The 24,326-nt window shown below is 31.8% G+C and overlaps 1 long non-coding RNA gene across 1 annotated transcript; it reads right to left on the bottom strand.

Moving 5' to 3' along the window:
- Positions 1 to 7,032: 7,032 nt before the first annotated feature.
- LOC141702191 (uncharacterized) lies at positions 7,033 to 13,980 on the bottom strand. The gene is made up of 6 exons (XR_012567052.1): positions 13,309 to 13,980; positions 11,643 to 11,813; positions 10,734 to 10,872; positions 10,059 to 10,140; positions 9,474 to 9,646; positions 7,033 to 8,847 (listed from the first exon to the last, which is right to left on the bottom strand). It is a non-coding gene; the product is annotated as an uncharacterized LOC141702191 (long non-coding RNA).
- Positions 13,981 to 24,326: the final 10,346 nt, after the last annotated feature.

Here is a 24,326-nt window from a genome sequence, read left to right as displayed (position 1 = left end):
GAAAGGTGTTACTCTCTGGCCTCCATCTGCAATTGCATTCATATACAAACATCACAAACATTGCCAATGACGATTCAAATAAATGAGAAAACTGATTACATATTAGTACCTTTCCATTAAGGTCGTTATCAAACGAATATCATTCTGAGGAACTGAACGATTGTTCGTGAAATTCGAGAAAGCCCATAGCCTCAGCAACTCACGCTAGGGATCGAAAAGTATCCACTGGTGATGATTAGCTGTGTACTGCCGTACATCCAGCCTATCCCGCACACCTCCCGCCCATATGGCAGTACTAATACGATCATTCTACATCGTCAGGAGTGATCTAACAATAGGCCCGCACTCATTCTCCATAGTATCTGGAAAGTGCACAATAAAAAATTCAAACCCCAATCACATTATAATCAACAAAATCATCATAATTTTGATCAAATCATCATAATTTCGAATTAAACCCTAATTTCGAATTAAACCCTGATTAATTCGAATTAAACCCTAATTTTGAATTATTGTTTTAATGATTTAATTCAAATTAAATCATCACATAATCTACCCCTAATTTAAACCCTAATCATATTATAATCAACGCAATCATCACAATTCCGATCAAATTTCACAGGAATTCGAATTTTCAAACAAAATCAAACAAGAAACGAACAAAATCACAATGTAATTCGAATTAAACCCTAATTTCGAATTATTGTTTTAATTAATTAATTCGAGTTAAATCATCACATAATACACCCCTAATTTAAACCATAATCATATTATAATCAACACAATCATCACAATTTCGATCAAATTTCACAGAAATTCGATTTTTTGAACAAAATCAAACAAGAAAGGAGCAAAATCACAATGTAACTAATTAATCCAATCCAATCTTGCGTGGCTGTGTCTCTCTTTGGGCTGGGATTTTCCTAGTATTCTTAGTTTGGGTTTTGTTAGGTGGGTTAGTTCCCTTGGGTTTTTTTTAGATTTTTGGGCCGTTGTTTTGGTGTCCAAGTTTCCTGTTTATGGGCTTGGTTATTCTCTTACTTTTTTTTATCCTTTTCTTAATTTATTTTGGAGATTTGTTCTATTAAAATTTTGGAAAGGATCATCCCTTGTACATTTTTATCCCCTTTTAGTTTAATATACGAGGCTTGACCTCATTTACCCAAAAAAAATTAAAATCACAATGTAATTTAAATTATACCCTAATTTCGAATTATTGTTTTAATTAATTAATTCGAATTAAATCAACACATAATCTACCCCTAACTTAAAACCTAATCATATTATAATCAACGTAATCGTCACAATTTCGATCAAATTTCACATAAATTCGATTTTTTGAACAAAATCAAACAAGAAACGAACAAAATCACAATGTAAACAATGTGTGTATGTTGTGTGGTTCGCATTGCTTCATTGCGGAAGATGTAATCGTGTGTATGTGTAACTGTGTGTGTGTATCGATATAAGTGTGTATAAATGTGTGCATAACGGATCTTACCCGGTTGATTAATCGCCTGAAGTGGACTGAAATCGCCTTCAATTTCCAGAGAATCGATTCTAGGGTTTACAATTTTGATTTGGGGAAGAATAGAAGTGTTTCTAATCTAAACGGGTTAAACCAGGGTCCCGTCTGCCGCATTGAGCCATTGCGGCAGTGGGTAGTTTTGTAATTTCGAAAATTTTAAGTAATAATTTGTTAAAATAAAGAATTTATTGATAGAAATATATAAATACAAAATAAAAACATAAGAACCAAACAATAAATAAATTAGAAATTTAAACATCAATTAAAATTATTTCTATATTTATTATTTATTATTTGACAATTATTTCAAAGTAAAACTAATATTCAAATTTATAACATTATTAATTCCAGCAAGGAAGCATTGCGTTTCCTACAATGAAGCATTACGGAGTCCGCAATGAGTCATGGCTGCAAAACTCCAGCAATGGAACAATGCGGCAGATACCCCGCATTATTTCATTGCGGCAGGTGGTTATTAGAACCACTTGTGGTGGTGGAAGGGCACCCATTAAAAAATAATACACACACACACACACACATATATATATATATATATATATTATAACTATTGAAATTATAAATATATATACATGTATACACAAATAACTAGGATTATAGCGGGAGAATACATTACTTTTAGAGGAACCGCTCGTTTCTCCTTATCTAAAATTTTTGCTAATAGGTGTCTCTGAGGTCTCTTTTTTACATATTAGATATATCTTCAAATTTTTTATTAACTAGATTTTATAGCAAACAGGTGCATCATGTTGATCTTATATACCCAAAAATGCACGACCTCGCCATAATGATAAAGCAACATTCGAAGAATTAAATTCTTTGGTACCTCACCAAACATCAAGTTGTGACAGCCAATGTTATGTCCAGAATGCGTGTTGTTCATTAAAGCCTTCTCAGTGGATATATTTTAAAGATTTTAAATCAGTAGCAAGTTGGTTATGCAACAGTCATCTAGTCGATCGCAGTTTCTTTGAAAAGTTGTAGGCCTTTTTAAGAAAATTTGTTGCTTGGATTTTATTCCGATAACACAAAACACATAAAATTGTATTGGCTTCTGTATGTTTCCACTGACCAGATGTCGGAGGCAATGGAAGGCTAGAACTAGCAGATGGACCATACTCATTGAATAATGAAGATTTGAACTGCTCAATGAGGTTCTGAGTATCCATGTGGAAAAGAGGAAGTACACGTTTCACAATGATTGCGAATCTATTTATTAATTTAGGTGCTAATCCACCACCGTTGGAAGAGAACAAATCCATAAAAAAATCAAAGTCTTCCTCTATCAATATAGAGTCTTCCACCAAAAAAGCACGAGAAGGGCCTCCAACAAGCAAAATTAACAAGAAACCATCAAAAGAAGCTTTCATTATATCAGCAATTAAATGTGTCCGGAATCTGTCATGAACTGTGGATGATATAATCTGCAAGCATTGTTCTAGATCTTGAAAAAATATTCGATCTTAGAAGAAGAAACTTCCCCGAGATACAGACCGTCCTGAAAATACGGGACTTAAATCATGAAAAACGAGCTTGTATGCAGTTGCCACACATAATTGCTGGACCTTTTCTAAACAAGCCGGTTTTGAAAGCTCAAACGCTTTTCCCATATCGTCCAAATGAGTATATTCAACATTTCTTATATGACTAATCATCCTATCTTGTAGAACTTCCATGTTATTCTGTATGAGGTACAAGGTATTAATGCGCACACAAAGTTGCAAAACTCCAGAGTTGTCGTCATTTAAAACCCCAGCTCCAGATCTCCTCCTCTGAACCAACTTATTTTTCCTGAATACACCTTGGAATGTAGTTAGATTTGTAAGGCATTCCTCTCTTCTTTAACTGTATCAAGTTCTTATGAATGCAGGCCATCTGGAAGTTACAGAATTAGTTATCTTGAGAATTGTAGCAATAAGTTCCAATTCCTACCATGGTTTGTCTCTTAACTGTTCTTGATTCAACCTTAAGTTTCTCCCAGACTCGAGAAAATAAATCATTTTCTCTCCAACAAGATCAATAACAATTTATATTGATATGATCTTCTGTAAGTCTTCAAGCATCACATTATCTCCAATTTATGTCAAGTTAGAATGCTTTCTTAAAGTCAAAGCATCTCCTACAAATGGATTATCAGCATTTAATCTTCCAAGACCACTTGTGATTCCAGGTTTTCTAGATTGAGAACTTCCACTATAAATCTTCTTTAATATTTCATAAGAATCTCTTCTAGGTGATGGTTACTTACTTCCCCATAGTAGCTTCTTCTTTTTTTCAAAAGTAAATTCTGGCTTATCAGAGACTATGTCTTCAGAATCAGAATTTGATAAATCAGCTTGAATTTGATTTGAGAAATCAACAACATGAGTAGAATCAGAGGTTGTGATCGGTTGAATAACAACTTCTTCTTTATTAACTTGAGCAATGTCAGAAGTTAATTTCAGTTTTTTAGCCCAGTCAGCTCCATAAATATTCCTTCTTTGGTGAGCTTGACTGACTTCTTCTTCTTCAAAAATTTCATCAGTATCAAAAGATTGAGAAATTGTATAGATTAGATCTATCAATATTTGTGATTTAGTTGCTTTAGATACTGATTTCTTCTTTGCAACAACTTTGGCTTTTGGCTTTGAAAGTTTTGACTTCTCTCATATCTTCTCTTTCCCTTTATGCTTCCTGTCAACAGTTAAGATAGCTTGAGATCTGAGAGATCTTTCATCCTCTGCCCGACTTACCTCCTTTATAAATATACATTTAGTTGGTCTGTTAGAAGGATCATCTTCATAAAGATTTTGAGAGATAACAACAATATCAGTATTTACTGTCTTCATGGATTTCTTGAAGTTTTCCTCCATTTGCCTTAGCCGTTCTAGATTAACTCCATGATTTTTTCTTTCAAAGATTCTTCTACTCACCTCAGAGTCAAATGCTTGAATCTTTGGATCCTTTTAGAATAGAGTTGTCTTTCTTCCTTTTACTTTCAGAGTTTGAAGAAATTGACTTGCTTCTGCACCAGCTTCTATCTCCAGAATACCTTGGTCTTCATCAGCAGTTGTGACTTGTAAAGTTTGTTGAGTTGTTATAGTCACGGTCAATTCTTAACTCTTCTTTCACTTTTCTTACTTTCTCCGCCTTGTCTAGATTGAAATCTAGTGATTGCTTTTGATGAACCACTAATTACAACTATCTCTTCATCTCTTCTCCTTTCACTATCCATTTATCCCTCCTTATTACCTCCATCAGGATTTTTATCATCAGTATTTGTCAATGTCAGCTGCTTGCATTTATATTGAATAATTTTCTCTCCCTTTTTGGCATCATCGCCAAGTAGTATAGAAAGAATTAGCTCCATTGAATTATGTACCTCTGTAAGTTGATTAGACATTTGAACTTGTTTAGCTTCCAATCTAGCTTGACTGGCTTCAATTGTAGTTTGTCTGGCAACAATTGGTGCAATTTGTTTCTGAATTTCCTGATGAGTAGTCAGCCTTGAAGCAATTAATGATTCTTTGATCTGATTGATTTGAGAAGTAGTTGCTTCTTGAGCTATATGTAAGGATCTGACAACTAGAGTAGATGTTTTCAGATGAGTCAGCATATCAGGTGTTTGAATTATCTTTTCATATATTTTCAGATGTTCAATAGCATTTGTTCTGGAAATAGGATATGTGTCATCTTTCCATCAAAATATTCATGCTTCTTCTTGGCATCTAACTCTTTCATTTTCTATTACCTTACATGTGTAGGCATATCTTCGGGGAAGAAAAGATCATCTTCAGGTTCTATAAGAACATTAGAAATATTAGATTTTTCACCATCATTAGATTCTCCCTTTGCAACTGGATTTTGTACTATCTCCTGAACTTTCTCACCAGCTTCAACATTTAAGATAGAATCAGAAATTAGTGCAATATGTGATCCAGCAATTTCAGAAACTTCAATACCAACAGCAGTAAACTCCATAACTTCAAGAATTGTAGATAAATGAACTGGAGTTTCTAAATTTACTTCCAGAACCTCAGTTCTTGTAGATTGTTGTGGTGACCCTGAAATGGATAAAACTTTATGAATGGACTGTTGTGCTACTACATCTTCAGCAACAACAAGGATTACTTTAGGTGGTGGAATAGTAGAGTGAATGGACTATTTTTCAACAAAAACAGGGATTGTTTCATGTGGTGGAATAGTAGTTTGAATAGACTCCAAGAAAGTATCATTACTTAGACCTGCAGGGAGATTAGCAGTACTTGGTACATCAGAGTTTATCAAGGTGTCACCAGACTGTTGACCAGCAGTTGTTTCATGTGTACTCTGTGCACCTGTAAAATATAACAAGTATCACTTAATCTCTAATATATTCTTTTAAAGTAGTCTCACTACTCCTCAAACCACATAGCTCATGACTTTTAATAGTCAGAGTTTCCTCACAAGGATTACTAAATCTTATCTCTCATTTACCTCTCCTTTTGCCAGGAAGGATCCTGCCTCTCGTTAATTCTGTTTTTCTCTAAATCTTTTCACACAACTCACAGAAAATCTCAGATAAATTGTCCTATAGAAATAAGAGGTGGCTAAAGAAGGGTGGTATGTGGTTATACAATGTAATCCTTAAATAAGGTCTAGAAATAATTATACCAACAGGATTTAAAACATGCATAATAAATGCTGAAAATACCAAATCAATATTTAGAATAAACGCTGATAAAGTAATAATAGTATTTATACCTTGTGAATCTGAAGTCACAATTAAACTGACAGTTGTTGTCCACCAATTGGGAACCTCCATTTGAATTGGAGAGGAACCGACACTTGAATGTGTTATTGAAATTGGAAATAATACATTGAAACAATTAATGGAATCTTATTAAGTAATTATAAAAAATGAATTAATTTATAAAAGTAATTCAAATTTAAAATAATTATAAAATATTCAAAATAACAAAAAGAAATATTTTTAATAACTCATTGCATTCATTATTTTCTTCAAAAGACATTTTGAATTTTGGGTAACGTAAGAGAATCTTGGTCAGCATCCCACCAAAATATTAAAATTACTAATTTGAAATAATTAATCCAAAGTAAAATTTTCACTAAAATAAAAAAATGAATTGCTCTAAATTTTTTAAAAAACATGTGAAATTATAAAATAAAAACTATTTATAAAATATATGTATGTGTGAGAATATCATTAACTTTTTATTTAAGATAAAAAAATATATAAAATTAGAAAATAAAAACTTTTTATACTATATATGTATGTGTGAGAGAGTCAATAATTTTTGATATAATAACAAATAACAGACCTATAAACATAATCTTAAAATTTTAATTAGAGAATGAAGTCTAACCAAAAAATAATAATTTTAATTTATCTTTTGTCACAAAATAAAACTTCATTAACGCTCCAAATCTTTCAAAATTACGTGTTTCGGGTAGGCATTCCCCACTCCAGCTACTTTCAGCTACAGAACTACTATATCTGGCAAAATCTCAAAGATATTTTACAATCTTTTAAATTCCCAAGAGGAGACACATTCTTCAATAACCCTCCCAAAGTATGATAGCATAACAGACTTTCCAGTTGCCACTAACTGCTTGGGCAACTACTAAGCTATCTGTTTCGGCTATCACATTGCTCAAATTTTGGTTCTTTATCCAGCTTAATGCCTTTCTCACCCCTATTCCTTCTGCCAGTTCTGGGTTTACGCTCCCTTGAATGCACTTGGAATATGCCTGCATCACTGTACCAGTATGATCCCTTGCAACCATCGAAAAACTGAAGCAATGTCAGGTTTCAAAATAGCAGCATCAGTGTTGATCTTTATCATATTAAACTCTGGGACGCTCCAATGCTATGCACCGTCTTCTGTGACATATGACCAATAGACTGATTGAAATTTTTATCTTGAGCACATAACCACTGATTAAGCGTAGCTTTTGCTAATACTACTACTTCTGCAACATTTATGCCTCGCTGGTTCCAAACGATTTCATTCCTGCATTTCCACAATGCCCAACATAGCATAACAATTAACTGAAGATCTGATCCCGTATACTGGTTATAGACATACCTCAACCAGTCCGAGAAGAGAGTAATGGCATAATTATATAACACCTTGCCCATGCTAAAGTAGCATTCCTTTGCAAACGAACATATACTTAAACAATGAAGTGTAGTCTCCAGTGCTTCATTACAAACTGGACAAAGTTCATTTACCAACACTCTTTTAGTCCGTAAGTTATCCTTGGTAGGTAAGCAACCTATTGCAGCACTCCACAAGAAATGTTTCACCCTCGCAGGTATTTTGAGATTCCATAAGCTTCTCCAAAAACCTGAATTATCACTGGAGAAAGAAGTATGCATGGTTTGAAGCAGAGAATATGCTAATTTCACTGAATATTGGCCAGATATTTCTTGTCTCCAGTACCTTGAATCTGCAGTATGATTTTGTAGAGGGACAGTAAAAATAAGATTAACATCTCTCTAATCAAAGATGCCATTTATTAAGTCTATATCCCACAGTGATTGGTCTATAGTCAACAGTGATGAAACCACCTGTCCTTCAATATTGCTTCACTCCTTGTATGAACATATGGACCAGTCTCACAAGGGAGCCACATATCTTCCAAAATCTTGATACTGCTTCCATTCCCAACTCTACAAGCTAGACCTTATTTTATCAGGTTCTGAGATTCCATGACACTACGCCAGATGTAACTAGGGATGCTTCCCATATTAGCACTCAGAAAAGTACTTTTTGGATAGTATCTCGCCTTATATAATCTCCTCACTAGACTCTCCGCGTAAAGAGTTAATCTCCACCCTTGTTTGCCCAGTAATGCAATATTGAAATCATATAGTTGCCTGAAACCAAGACCTCCATCACCCTTCTTGTGACAAAGCTTCTCCCAGGATAGGCAATGTATGCCTCTATTCTTACTTTTCGCGGACTTCCACCAAAACTTACACATTACCTGTTTCAACTCCTTACAGAATTCTTTTGGCAGTAAGAAAACACTCATGGCGTAGTTGGGGATAGTCTGAGCCATTGATTTGAGAAGTATCTCCTTACCCCAATTTAATATTAAAAACTTCTCCCATCCCTAGACACGAGTGCTCAATCTGTCTTTTAAGTAACTCAGAACTGCAGTTTTCTTCCGCTTCTTGTTGTTCGGTAGGCCTAGGTCCTGAGTGTCCTCATCTGCTTCATTAAAATTCAAAATAGAGTACACTTCTTGCTTAGTCTGGGTCTCGGTGTTTCTGCTGTAAAACATAGATGACTTGGTCGCATTTATTTTTTGGCCTGATGCACATACAAAAATGTTCAGAATCTCCATAATTTGAGCAGATGTATCCCTGTTGGCTCTACAGTAAATATAAGTGTCATCCGCAAAGAACATGGTGCGAAATCAACGGTGCACCCCTAGCAACTTGAATACCCTTTATTAAATAAATGCATCACATTCGAAGAATTAAATTCTTTGGTACCTCACAGCTAATGTCATGTCGAGATTTAGATTCGTTTCTTCATTAAAGCCCTTCTTAACAGATGTCGATGTCATGGTCTAAGATCGGCTTATCAAATCTTAGAACTATTAAAAAATTAAACTATTCAACCATTTAAGTATGAACTAATTACAGCTAGCCTGGTCACAAAGCTAACAATAATTGAAACTTTAAACTTGGCTAAACTTATATAATTTAAGCTAAACTTATACTACTGGTTCCATATGAAGACTTAAGATGCTTATTTTATTTATAAAAAGTTTTAGGCACATTGATAATTACATGGCTTACGTTTGGCCATTATTTATATAAAAATAATATTTTTTATTCTATATTAATGGGTACAATCCTCAAATAGTGTTTTTATTTTCTAGAAAAGAGATTATTCAAGCTTAAGAGAATGCATTTAAATTGATTATATACCGTTGAATATTCTCATTCTGTCAACACTGAATTTCGATATGATCCCCAGCCTGCAGTCATCTAAACAATCTGCCGGAAGAAGAGTATATCTGCAGTCTACATTTCACTTATGTGGCTTTAAGCCTTTTCAAGTCTATATCATGCTCTGTAGTTGGTCTCCATCATATAGGAACCTGCAACAATTTGAATTTGAACTTTAAATGCAGGCAAAATAATACTGATCAATCTTCTGAGGAGTAACTAATAAATTTTCAAGCGATTTTACAAGATTTGAATAAATCAAATTTTGATGCTGAAAAACAGGCAACAAACACGATATTAAGAAAACAGCTTAATCTCCTTGCTCATAGATGAGCTGATCAACATCATAACAAAATAACACAAATCCAACATGTCCAACTTACGGAGGGGTTTGAAAAGAAAGCACTACGAATAAAATGACAGCTAAACCGTTTAATAGTATTAATAGTATTAATAGTATTAGTCTCACAAGAATAGTGTTATTGCTACTACTCAATTCTACTCTATAAATGATTCATTAAGAAAAGTTTTAAACTTAGAACATTTAACAAACTTCAAAATTACCTAGAGGAACTAAAATTTTGCGATCACTATAGTTTTTCTTCCATGAAGAACCTTCCACAAAGTTGACATTATGCACCATAACCTGTATGATAAGTTTATGGTCAGATAACATTAATAACAATCATACAAAAAGGGTAATGAGTAAATCTGAAATAATACATTAACTGCTTTATTTATGTCAAGTCATGAAGTCATAACCTGCTGAAAAATCATATCTAGCATAATAGAATATGTGCACGCTTTAGTCTAAAATTGTATATTCTTGGAGGTCATTCTTTGTGGGAAATTCAGAAGCAGTATCCTAAAATGTCTTGTCAACAGCACATTGTTGAGATCTTGGTTATTGATATTGAGACGCAAGGTAATCAAGAAATGATGAAGTAAATAAACTTCTTAGAAATAAACGAGTCATACAAACAACTATATGCTACAGAGATTTGGTCTATACTATGTCTCATTCTCATAAAATGCAGGTCAATTTGGTCAACAAACCGAGAATGATATAATAATTACTTTAGATATATGGGGTGACAATTAAATATAAGTGGAAACACTTATGGCAAAAAACATGGATCTACCTCTAGGCTCTAGGTTATAGATATAAAACTTGCTAGAGATGAATCGATTATCTAAAGACTTGGGGGCTGTTTGGCTTTGCTTAAAGTCGATGATTACCTGCAAACTTGATTTCTCGCATTTCAAAGCAGATGGTGGGGAATCCGCACTTGGTTGTCCGTCTATATACACATAATCTTCCTCCTTTAGATGAGAAGCAGCAACATGTACCAGATCGCCTTGAAATATTAGTGGAATCCTGATTATAAATAGAACATGCTATAGAAATTAGAAATCAACATTATAATCAAGGAAAAATTAGGAAAAAAATATAGAATGATGAGATAATCCAACATTATGGCCAGACGATAGTTCCCAGTCCCTAGTAGTTCCTATTGTCATTCAAAAAAAATTATTTACTTTTTGGAACATACAATTTATTTACAATTTTATATAAATTTGGAAGACCACGTGACTTTTTGGGGATACATTCGTCCACATGCCTTTTAATTTTTCTAAATAAATGCATGATCACATTCGAAAAATTAAATTCTTTGGTACCTCATAGGCCATAGCTAATGTTATGTCGAGATTCAGAATGCGTTTCTTCATTAAAGCCCTTCTTAATAGATGTCAATGTCATGGTCTAAGATCGGTTATCAAATCTTAGAACTATTAAAACAAATATTCGCCATTAAAATTACTAAACCATTCAACCATTTAAGTATGAACTAATTACAGCTAGCCTGGTCACAAAGCTAACAATAAATTAAAACTTTAAACTTAGCTAAACTTACATAAATTTTAGCTAAACTTATACTACTGGTTGCATACAAAGACTTAAGAGGCTTATTTTATTTATAAAAAGTTTTAGGCACATTGATAATTACATGGCTGCGTTTGGCCATTGTTTATATAAACATAATTTTTTTATTCTATATTAACGGGTACAATCCTCAAATAATATTTTTATTTTCTAGAAAAGATATTATTCAAACTTCAGAGAATGCATTTAAATTGATTATATACCGTTGAATATTCCCTTTCTGTTACCACTGAATTTCGATTTGATCCCCAGCCTACAGTCATCCAAACAATCTGACGGAAGAAGAGTATTTGCGGTCTACATTTTACTTCTGGGGCTTTAAGCCTTTTCCGGTCTATATCGTGCTCCGTAGTTGGTCTCCATCATATGAGAACCTGCAACAATTTGAATTTGAACTTTAAATGCCGGCAATATAATACTGATCAATCTTCTGAGGAGTAACTAATAAATTTTCAAGCGATTTCATAAAATTTGAATAAATCAAATTTCGATGCTGAAAAACAGGCAACAAACACGATATTAAAAAAACAGCTTAATCTCCATGCTCATAGATGAGCTTATCAACATCATAACAAAATAACACAAATCCAACATGACAGCTAAACCTTTTAATAAAGATTTATAGCCTTGATTGGCGTTCATGATGCAAGTACCAACTAATCATGCAATCTGCCAACACATCTGCCATCGTACAAACTACAATTTGAGTTCCATAAAAGAAAGTACCAATAAGAAATAACCTTTTACTGCTCAGCACATTCCCAAAATAAAATTACTCACCTCAGTTCAGTACCCAAAAGAACAAAACAGATGAAAATAAACCAGTTTAGCAAAATCACCAATGGGAACCCAAGCAAATGATACCTAACAAAGAAGCATACTTGTAGTATTGATCTCTTCCAATCTTAGCATCCAAGAAGGAAAAGAATTAGAACAGACACCCTAATTGCTCGAAATTGTTGAACTTGCAGCTGTAGATAAGCTGCAATTTGTGTTTAAATAATTGAAAGGGGTTTTGTTCTTCTTTCAGTTCTTCTTGTTCTTCTTTTTAGCACACAGCTACAAGTAATAATTACAAAAAAATTGGGCCATTGATATGCTTCCGAGTTCTGCCTGCCAGGTTTTCATAATGTGAAACAATATCGTCTGCTTATCTCCTTTGGTCTAAGAAATGAGGTCGGTTGGATTTTCATAATGCAGGCCCTCATGTTCGTAAATACATATCATACATAGCATGCATTCTTCACAACTTTGACATATCCTAACGGATGGGAAGGGGTAGTGCTATATAGGATGGCTAAGAGTGTTCAATCCCATAAAAAAGGATGGCTGATGAAAATTTGAGAACAGCATGTACAACTAGAAGATATAGAACCTAAAACCACTACAAACTACCTAAAACCTAAAGTCTAGATTATCAAATTAGTACTCCTAGTTCTAGCTAAAATTAAGCAAAGGCTCAAGATGACTACTACAATAATAAAACCAGACAAAGGGACAAGATGAAACAAGGCTCAAGTCAATGTAGGTAAATTGGGTTTTTTCCTTTCAAACACAATTTAAGCACAGCCAGAATCACTCCCCACAGTCCATTCACCCTCCAACAACTCCACTTATATACGTCAAACAACGAAAAAACAAAACTATAAATTCCAAAAAGACTCTTGACTTACTCAAACCAACAATCTCCGGAATATATTTACAACTTCAAATATCACATGCATAAAGATAATCCAATGAAAATTAACATAACTTTAACGAATTCAAAAACATCATAGTCGATATAAGGATTTGAAGCAAATCATATGGTACATTAAAAACATCAGGTAGTCAACCAAGGAAAGCTCAGAATACTTGGTAAATGATTACCCTTCAATCAAATAGTTTAGAATTTGGTATCAGGCCAATCTATGCAATAGTAGCACATTGTCCCCGAATAACTTCCTTTTCATCATTATCATCTCTCTCTCTCTCTGTCTCCCCTCTTTCTCTCCTTCCTTCTCTCTCTCTCACAAGCAGGGAAGTCAAGCTTTATTAAGAAACAAAACTCCAATCGTGTCTTCTTTTTCCTTGAAGTCCGTCATTCCCTCCAGGGATACTAGACTCTCCGAGTAAGCGCAGCAACAGACAATATGGCATGATTTTGGTTCCTTCCCCATACTCTTGATTGCATGGGTTTGGAGATTAACACTGCATAGTTCCCGTTTGAAACTCATAAATAAAGTATCACCATTTTTAAAACATTGAAACAAATGTTCTCCACACCGGTATATAGTTAGTTCTTTACCAATAACCGGTCCAATAGACATCTTTCTCCAAACATCACATCTCTCGTTGAAAACATATACATCAACCGGTTCAGTTAGTAACACTTTCCGATTATAAACCATGACAGCAATAGAATCCTCAAAATTCATTATAACAGCATCTTGTTTTTGATCAATTGAACCAATTTCAGGCAACAGCCGAAAGATCTCGTTTTGAACATCAAACCAGATCACAGTGAGACGTGAATTTTTACCATTAGGTTGTACATTCAACCAATAAGGGGAACCACGGAAGACAACTTGCAGTGCAAGAGGAGGCACATAACCACGGAAAAGGAAGTTGGAGGGGGTGATCTTCTTCCAACAACGTTGTTTGCATGAATAGATATCCCCTACTAATGGTTGGTCTTCAATGGTAATAACGTACATAACTTTAAAATCATTAGCAACTGAGTCGAAACCAAATCCAAAACAGTCTTCAATCAAGCCATCATGCTCTCTTTCCTCAAATCTACTAGGGAGAAGTGGGATATTGGCCAAACACTGCTTCGTAGCAGGATTCCATATTACAAATTCTATTCCTTCAAACTCGTGATGCCAATTATAAAAACACACTAAACCATTTACGGAGCCAATCATGGCTGTGGACCCTTGAAATAGAGACTCGTCTCTAGTCTCTTCATACTTTTTCCTTTCACTAGTCATAACAAGGAGAGAATCTTTGTTGGGATTAAGATCAAGATGAGACTTGATGAAATCAGGGTTATATGAGATGAGCAAATTCCAGGATTTACAAACTGATTTAAATCTCGAAACTGATTTTACAGGAAGTCGGGGCAATATCTCGGACTCGATGATTTCTGATGGAAGGAAAGAAAGATTGCAATATCTTTTGACAGCCATGTTGAAACAATACAATCGTACTTGTGTTTAATAACGACGAAACACGAATGTATGAATGAATGAATATATATAGGTTGTTTAGTAATTAGACGTAAATTCTCAACTCCGAACACATGCTCGGGAAGTACTTTTGTAGTACATTCTTTCTTAGTATTATTGTTATACAGCATAACAATAATACTAAGAAAGAAAAAAAACTACAAATTTTGTTAATTTCACAATTACAAAAATATAAAAATACATCAAATTCACATTCTAAAATAACTAAACAAAATTATATATATATATATATTATCACCACTAAAAATAAATTAACAAACATAATAATTTTTAAAAGAAAATAAAAAATTATAAAAATATTATAATTTTTTTTAAATCATCCGTGCATCGCACGGGTATAAAGCTAGTCCGACGTAAATTCTCTAACTCCGAACACGTACATACTCCGGAAGTACTTTTGTAGTACATTCTTAAAATCGCACGTGGCTTGTTGAGAAATAAATAAACGCGTGGTCATTTAATTAATTAAATTAATGAAAATTTCGAATGACAGTTTTATGACAGTTTATCGTCGCAAACTGACTACCGCACAAGTTTCTATTTACATATTACACGGTGCGGGTCCCAAATGTTATTTTTTGGGTAAAATAGTCCTTAATGTCATTTTAAAAAAATATGACCCTAAATATCACTTCAAAACGCGGTCTTTTGTTCCGTTTTTTCTAAACCCAAAACACAGTCTCTCATTTTGCTTTTATTATTATTCATAATTTTCAACATGAAAAAGCGTGGATTCGTGTTATGTTTTTCAAATTTTTTTTATTTTTTATGGTAAAACGGGGAATGGAGTTTGGTTTTTTTAGGAAAACTCATGTTCAAGTTCCGTTTTGCATTCTTTTTTTACCAAAAAATACTAGATAATGTTATATTTTTTAGCTTAACACGTTATTCTGAAGGATGTTTTATTAGTATTTTATTGATAACTATAAATATTTATAAAGTCCAAATTAAGAAATGGTGAACCTTAAAATATTAAAAATAGTTAATGATCACGATCGGTTCGGTTCCTAAGGTTTAGGCCGATCCCATATTAAATTAGGGTTTAGGCTCTACGGTTTAGGGCCTAAAGACCCTAAACCTTAAATCCTAAACTCTAAATTGGTGTACGTTTCATTAATTTATTTTTTAATATCTCTAAAACTCAAAAGGGATTGGTTTTGACTGGATCGGGTCGGGCCATATTTTCGGGCCAAAGACTTTTTATGCATATGTAGTCTATAGTCACAAACTGCCTACCACACAAGTCTCTATTTATATATTATAGGCATCTCCAACTAAAATAGCTATTTTAATTAGTTAAAACAGTATAATGATAAAGCATATTTTAAAAATAATGTTAGTCATTATTTTTTAATTTTAATAATTTTATTTATATTTTATATCTATCTTTTGAAGAAAAAGAGGTTGTAAATGAATTATTATAAATATTTTTTTTAATTTTTTAAACATTAAACATATAAAAAACTAGTTAACAAATATTACCTATATATATTACAAAATATTTTCTAACTTTTGTTTAGTAAATCCTACATCCTTTTGTTCAGTAATCCGACGTCAAATCTGAACTCCGAACACATACATACTCCAAAAGTACTTTTGTACTACATTCTTAAAATCCCACGTGACTTAGTTGAGGGGTAATTAAATGCGTGGCCTTTTTCTTCTTTCCTCCCCTCTACTAGGGTTTGTCCATTTTCAAGTAAATCGAGGGGCTTTCACTGGTTTTCTCCGGTAGAAAGCCCCAACCCCTTCATTTTTAGTTATTCTCGTTAATTTCCTTTCAATAAAACTCAATTTTTTTGGTATATGTGTCTCTCCTCTTAGAGTGTGTGTTTTGTCTCTCCTTTTGGAGTGTTTGAAATGTTTTTGTTTAGTCATGTTTGGGTTTATCTGGTGATGGATCTGTTGAGAACAAATTTATTGATATTTTTGGTGATCAGCAACGCCTATATCGGATTTGGGACAGTGGTGATTATTGCAAGAGTTCACCTTTCACAACTAAAGATTGTTCATCTTTCATGGGTTTACACTTTCGACACGTCTATAGATGGTATCCGGCATGTAGATAGCTGAGGTACGTTCGGCATGTCTATAGCTAGTGTCCAGCATTTAGATAGTTGGGGTGCCACTTCTCCAATCTCATTTTATGCTATTGGTGTTTCAATTTAATGAAAATTTTCTGCATTTGTCAAAAAAAACGCGTGGCCTTTTAATTAATTAAATTAGTGAAATTTTTTGTTTTTTTCAAAATGGGAAAATTTCACTTGATGGTTTATAGTCACAAATTGCATACTACACAAGTCTCAGAGTATTTTAAACGGATATAACTATTTAAATTAACTAAAATATTATAAAATTATCTAAAATTTATTCAATCAATAAGAAATTTTACTTTAATGATATTAGTTATAATGGTAAGGCATATTTGAAAAATAATATTAATTATTATTTTCAAATTTTAACAATTTTATTCATATTTTTTATCTATCTTTTGAAAAAAAGAGGTTGTAAATGAATTATTATAAAAAACATTTATTTAATTTTTTTATTTAATACAAGTGAAAATAAAATATACAATTAATAAAAAATTGATATAATTGTAGTAATCTGAATATTTGAAAAACTAGTTAACAAACATTAGCTATATATTATAAAATATTTACTAATTTTTTATTATATTCGTTCATAAGTAATTTTGTTAAAATGATTTTTTTATAATAAAATAGTTTAAAAAATTACACCTAACATTAAATGAAATTAAAATATAATATTAAAAATAATACACACTCTCACACACACACATATGTATATATATATTATAACTATTAAATTATAAATATATATACATGTATACACAAATAACTAGGGTTATAGCACGAGAAAACATTAATTTTAAGGAAATGAGGTGGATTAGATATAGATGATGGTTTCTCATTCAATATATGTTGCTTGATGTTTTCTAATTATCTAAAAGTTTTGTTAATAAGTGTGTGAGAGGTATCTTTTTTCATATTAGGTATATTTACAAATTTTTTAATAATGGTTAGCCATGTTTGAAAAATAATATTGATTGTTATTTTCAAATTTTAACAATTTTATTCATATTTTATATCTATCTTTTAAAAAAAAGAGGTTGTAAAAAATCATTATAAATATTTTTTTAATTTTTTTATTTAATACAAGTAAAAATAAAATATATAATTAATAAAATCTTTTTTTGATATAATTGTAATAATCTAAACATCTGAAAAACTAGTTAACAAACATTACCTATATATATTACAAAACATTTACTAACTTTTTAATATAGTTGTTTGTAAGTGATTTTTATAAATACATAACGTACACTAAAAATAGTTATAAATATAATTAATAAATTTAGTTAACAATGAAATTTTTTTTAAAAAAATATTTTAATAAAAATAAACTTAACATTAAATAAAATTAAAATAAAATATTAAAAAGTAATACAAACATATATGTATAATAACTATTAAATTATAAATATATATACATATATAATTACACACATAACTAGGATTATAGCGGGAAAATCATTAATTTTATAGGAAGATGGCATGGATTTAATATAGATGATGGGTTCTCATTTAAGCTGCTGATTTCTCGTTATAAATTTTGCTCATAGGTGTATTTGTTGGACATGTCTCTTTTTTACATAAAAAGTGATTGTGACTAAAATATTATGAGACTAACTCACCACTATTTGGTAATATGCATTTATTTTAATTTTGCTTAAAAAAGAATTAAGAGAATCTTAACTAATTTTTACTATTTATCATTAAAAATTAAAACGGAAAATAATACATAATTGTAGATGAGGTGTTTGTTTTCAAGACCTCGTTATGCAACTTAAAAATAATCGCAAAAAAAGTTAGATAAAAAAATGATGCAAAAGAGAATCTTTATTTAGTATCATATTAATCGTCTCATCACTAGATTCTAGCCCAACTTCCTCAAAGTCCTTGTGCAGTGCAGCCAAGTCTTCCCTAGCCTATGGGAGAACTTTCTTGCATATTAACATAACACTTTACTGGAACACATTTCATACAGCGTCTTGTTGTTGATGTTTAGGCTGTTGACTATAATCTCAAATCTATTTGATTTATCACTTGAAAATCTAAATACATGAATCAAGTCTGTTGATCTAATCATCATGTATCTTATTTATTCATGTAAATTTTTTTGATATAATTGTAAAGATCTAAACATCTGAAAAATTAGTTAACAAACATTACCTATATATTAGAAAATATTTATTAATTTTTTGTTATATTCATTTAAAGTAATTTTGTTAACAGTGAAATTTTTTAAAATAAAAAAATTAAAAAAATTACACTTGACACAAAATAAAATTAAAATATAATATTAAAAAAGGGTTTTGGTCCGCAACCCCCCGGTGGTTGTAGTAACCACCGGGTACCCCGCATTGGTTCATTGCGGAAACCAACATTGGTTCATTGCAGAACATCACCCGCATTTGGACATTGCTGGCCCGCATTGGGATATTGCAGGTGACAACTGCCGCAATACTTAAAGGCGGTAGGAATTTTATGAATTAATTTTTGCTTCGATAATAACGGAGTTAGAAACCATTTATTCTATGAATGTAGTATTGTTAAAATTGTTTATTGATCGAAAGGTGTCGTCTTCCGTCATACTTGTTTTTCTAAAACTTTTTTGAGTGAATTCTAATCAAACTATTTTAATTTAAATTTTAAATATGTCAAAATTATGTATAATAACACATTTGTATTGTTTAATGAAGTTATGATGAATCTTTTTTTTATAAAAAAATTTTCCATTTATTATCAATTGTATAATGAGTTAAAATTTTAAAAATAAATTATATATATAATCGGAAAAATAATTAAAATATTAGTTTTAATGAAAAAAATAAAAATCCGAATATGGTAACTAAAATGTATGAATGTAGTATTGTTAAAATTATTTATTAATCGATAAACAATCATACTTGTTTTTCTAAAACTTTTTTGAGTGAATTCTAATCAAACTATTTTAATTTAAATTTTAAATATGTCAAAATTATGTATAATAACACATTTGTCTTGTTTAATGAAGTTATGAAGAATAAAATATTTTTTTATAAACAAATTTTCCATTTAAAAAAATAAATGAGGATAAAATGATAGAAAAAATCCCTCCCGCAGGGCGTCAATGCGGGAGGTGTTCACCACAGCCCCAACATATATAAAATACTGCGACGGGTGGTTGTGGCAGAGTGTATTTTTATACAATTTGTTACGATAAAATATTTAACATTCCGGGGGCTAAGTTGTTTTATTTTTTTTATAGGTAACGAAAATTCGATAAAATTTTATTGAAACATTTGTTGCAGCAATGCTTTAAAGCGGCAAATCTTTCTACAGCAATGATCTAATGCAATAGATCGGTCAAACTCCTCAATGTTTGACCGGTCAATTTTTATTAATATTGGCACAAAATTGATATTAATTTCAAAAAAACCCATATGATTATTACTACTATTATTTTGAATTTATAATTTTACCTGATTAATATTGATATTCAAAAATATAATTAAATTAAAAATATTAACTCGAAAAATAAGAATTTGATTTAATATTTGCACAAAAAATAAGGTTGAATTCACAAAAAGCATAAAATTAATAATATAAAATTTTATTATTAAAATTCATAATATTATTATTTTAACTAAAATAACTCATTTGATAATTTTAAAAAACATAAAACTCACAATATTTCGTAATAATAAAAATTTAAAAATACTATTTCGAAGAAATAATTAAAAAAAACTTTTCACTCAAAAATTTTAAATTCAATATTTAATTTAAATATTTTAGTTTAAAAAATTAATTCAAAAATATCAAAATATAAGTTCAAAAAAATATTTAAAATTTCATTTTTAACAAAAAAATGAATTAGAATAAATAAAACAGGGAAGAACCGTTACATTTAAATCAGCGTCCTCCCGCAATGAGTCATTGCATCTTCCGCAATGACTCATTGCTGGAAGGGGAGTGGCGCAATGCGTGATTGCGGAAAAAACTCTTCCTTAATGGTTCCAAAAGCTGGTTGGTGGTCATCTTTAATGAGTCACTCCAGCAATGAAACATTTCTGGAGATGTGTTCAACAGTTTATTTGATATACTTCCTTTCTTCTTCCTCATTTTACAATTTATTTTCAATAATTTCAAATTTTTTGGTTATTGTTTCATCAAAGGTGATATCAAAAGGTTAGTTTTCGATTGTTGATGGCTTCTTTTTAATTTAAAGATTGTAGTTCTTCTAGTGAAAATGATAATTACAATTATTACACTCCCGTCAGACGAACCCCCGTAACTCGTCGTAAGTTATTTGTCGATGAAGATATTGTAAATCTTGATAGTGATGATAATATGAATAACGTTGATGGTGATGATGTTGGTGGTGATAATACTGATGTTAATAATGTTAGTGGTCATAATGTTGATTTTTAAAATGTTGATGGTGATAATGTTGATTTTGATAATGTTGGTGGTGATAATGTTGGTGGTCATAATATTGATGATAATGTTGGTGGTGATAATTTTGACGGTGAAAATGTTGATGATGTAAAAGATGAGAAAAATGTTGAGAAAAAGAATCATGGATTTAAGAATAGTAACGATGTTGTGCCTTATGTCGGCAAGATTTTTGATATATTGGATGATGCAGAAACATTTTATAGGAATTATGGTCGAAAAGAGGGATTCGAGATAATAATTAGGAATACTCATAGGCGAACAAACACAAATGAACCATCATACCGTTTGTTTATTTGTCAAAAAGATGGAAGGGTAGGAGCGACGCCGTTGGAATTAGGTAAAGGAAAACGAGTTAGAAAGGTAATTCCACGAATGAATTGTGGTGCTCGAATGTGTGTCGTTCACAAAGTGAAGATGGACAAATGGCAAATTAGTTCGGTGGATTTAGAACACAATCATAGATTTGTGTCGCCGAAAAAAGTTCAATTTTTTCAATGATCACTCAACATGGATCCTATGATGCGATCATTGATTGAGTTGTTTAACAAATCGGGAATTGAGACGAGCAAAGTAATGAAGTTTCTTAGCGAGACAAGGGGGTGTTGAAAATCTTGGTTCTTCTAATCAAGACGTATGTAATGTCTACGTTATATTCTGCGCCGAGTGTTTGATTCGGGTGATGGGTAGTGTGGGTTACTTTGCTACGAGAACTACAAGAAAATAGTTCTGGTAATTTCTTTTATCGGGTGGATGTAGATGATGAGAATCGTGTACGGGGTTTGGTGTGGGTTGATCATCGGTCCATGAACGCGTACAAGAATTTTGGTGATGTGGTTACATTCGATTCAACTTACCAGATGAATATGTATTGTATGCCTTTCATACCTATTAGGGCGTAAACCACCATTATCAAAATATACTATTTAGATTTGCACTCGTAAAGGATGAGACTGAGGCATCGTATAAGTGGGTTTTGAGGACATGGTTGGAAGCCGTCGACAATAAACCGCCTCGAACAATTATTACTGATCAAGATATTGCATTGGGAAATGCCATTGCCGAGGTCATGCCTATGCCACAAATAAAGCATACATATTGTACATGGCATATAAGTAGTAAGTTTCCCGAGAAGTTGTCTTATTTGTACACAAATTTACCGGACTTCAAGACATAGTTTAATGCATATGTGTACAAGTCGTTGACACCTAGAGAATTTGAAGGTGGATGGGAGCAATTAGTCAAGAAGTACGATCTTGAGGATCATGCTTGGTTAAATGACATGTATGCTATTAGAACTCAATGGATTGGTGCTTATACGAAGCAATATTTTTCTGCCGTCATGACTACAACTTCAAGAAGCGAGTCTACAAATTCTTTTTTTGATGAATATGTGCAATCATCTACTGGTTTGAAGGAATTCATTGAGAACTCCCAAAAGGATTTGGAGACACAATATCTGAAGGAGGTTAAAGCCGATTATGACACCGAACAATTGGAAAGGAGATTAGTTTTGCACTCGTCCTTGGAAATGCATGCATCCGAAATCTACACGAAAGAAATGTTCAAACATTTTCAAAAAGAGCTTATGAAAAGTACATGTTACATCGTGAACAGTTCAACAACAGTGGAACTTTTATGTCGAAACTGTATTTGGTTGAGAAGGCTACCGTGCCGGAGAATTGCAGAAGAAAATACCGAGTGACAGTTTTCATGTACGAAAAAATTGAATGCTCGTGTAAGAAGTTTGAACATTCCGGGATGATTTGCAAACACATAATCCATTATCTTGACAAAAAAATCAATATACCGGAAAGTCTCATCATGGGTAGGTGGACAATGAATGGCAACAAAATTGCGGGGCCTCTTCCATATGCTCCTCCCGCTATTGGTAATGATGGTGCATCACAACCATTAAGGTATGGTGCATTGTGCAATTTTTTTCAAGATTTAGTTGCTTCCGGTAGTTGTTCTGTTTCACGGTATAAATACTTAATGGGTGTGATTGATAGAGAGAAGAGATACTTGGAAGATGTTTTTGCGGATGAAGAGCGTAGTGAAAGAACCAATGAGGTGGAAACTCAAGAGGACTACCAACATGATCCAATATTCGATCCTCCAAGGTCAGAAACTAAAGGAAGAAAAAGGGCGAGAAGATTTAAAAGTGGAATTGAGACGCCAACTTCAAATATCAAGCCTCGAAAGTGTAATAATTGTGGGGAGATTGGAGGAAAACATGATCGAAGAAATTGTCCTAATCCACCTAAGGACAACTAGGGACTAGTATTTGAAATTATGTATTGTATTAACCTAAAACTTGTTAACAAGTACTATATTAGTTGTTTTAACTTTTCTATTTAAATTACATAATATTAATGTTATTTTAAAATTTACACATAATATTGCATATTAATGTTATTTTAAAAATTTTAGTGTGAGAAATTTTGATACATTACAGATTTAAATAAATTTTACAAAAGGAAAAAAAAGAAAGAGGCGGGGGCAGGGCACCCATCAATGCCTCATTGCAGGGGCACATTGAAGAAATGCGGGAAGCTCTGTTCCAACCGAAACACACTGCCTCTTTTTGTTAATAAAACCAAGTTTAATAATATTAATATTTTTTAAACATTTTTCAACACCAAAAACTCTTAAAATAATTAAAATATACAGTACTAACCGGAAAATTTGAAAAAAGTGTTTAATAAACAAAGTCAACTAGACCTTAAAATAGTCAACGAGACCGTAAAAACAGAGAACCTAGCAATGAGACATTGCGGGAGGTCAAAACTGCTGCAATGCTTCATTGCTGGGTGATCTGTTCTTCTCGAACTCACTGCCTCTTTTAGGTTAGAAAATTAAATTTGACTATAATAATATTTTGTAAACATTTTTCAACAGAAAAACTCTTAAAATAAGTTTAATATACAATATTCACCAAAATTTTTGTAAATTAATATTTAATCATAAAAGTCAACTACAAGTTAAAAAAGTCAACTAAATATTAATTTTAAATAAAAATGATGGATAATAGAGACATTTAATTAATTCAATAATTAAATATTAATTTTAAATAAAAATAATGGATAATAGAGACATTTAATGAAATCAATAATTAAATATTAATTTTATAGAA

The sequence above is a fragment of the Apium graveolens genome, unplaced genomic scaffold (genome assembly GCF_009905375.1).
Source record: "Apium graveolens cultivar Ventura unplaced genomic scaffold, ASM990537v1 ctg4747, whole genome shotgun sequence".
Taxonomy (NCBI): Eukaryota; Viridiplantae; Streptophyta; class Magnoliopsida; order Apiales; family Apiaceae; genus Apium; species Apium graveolens.
The sequence above is the reverse complement of the archived record's forward strand: the minus strand, read 5'-3'. Positions and strand labels throughout refer to the sequence as shown.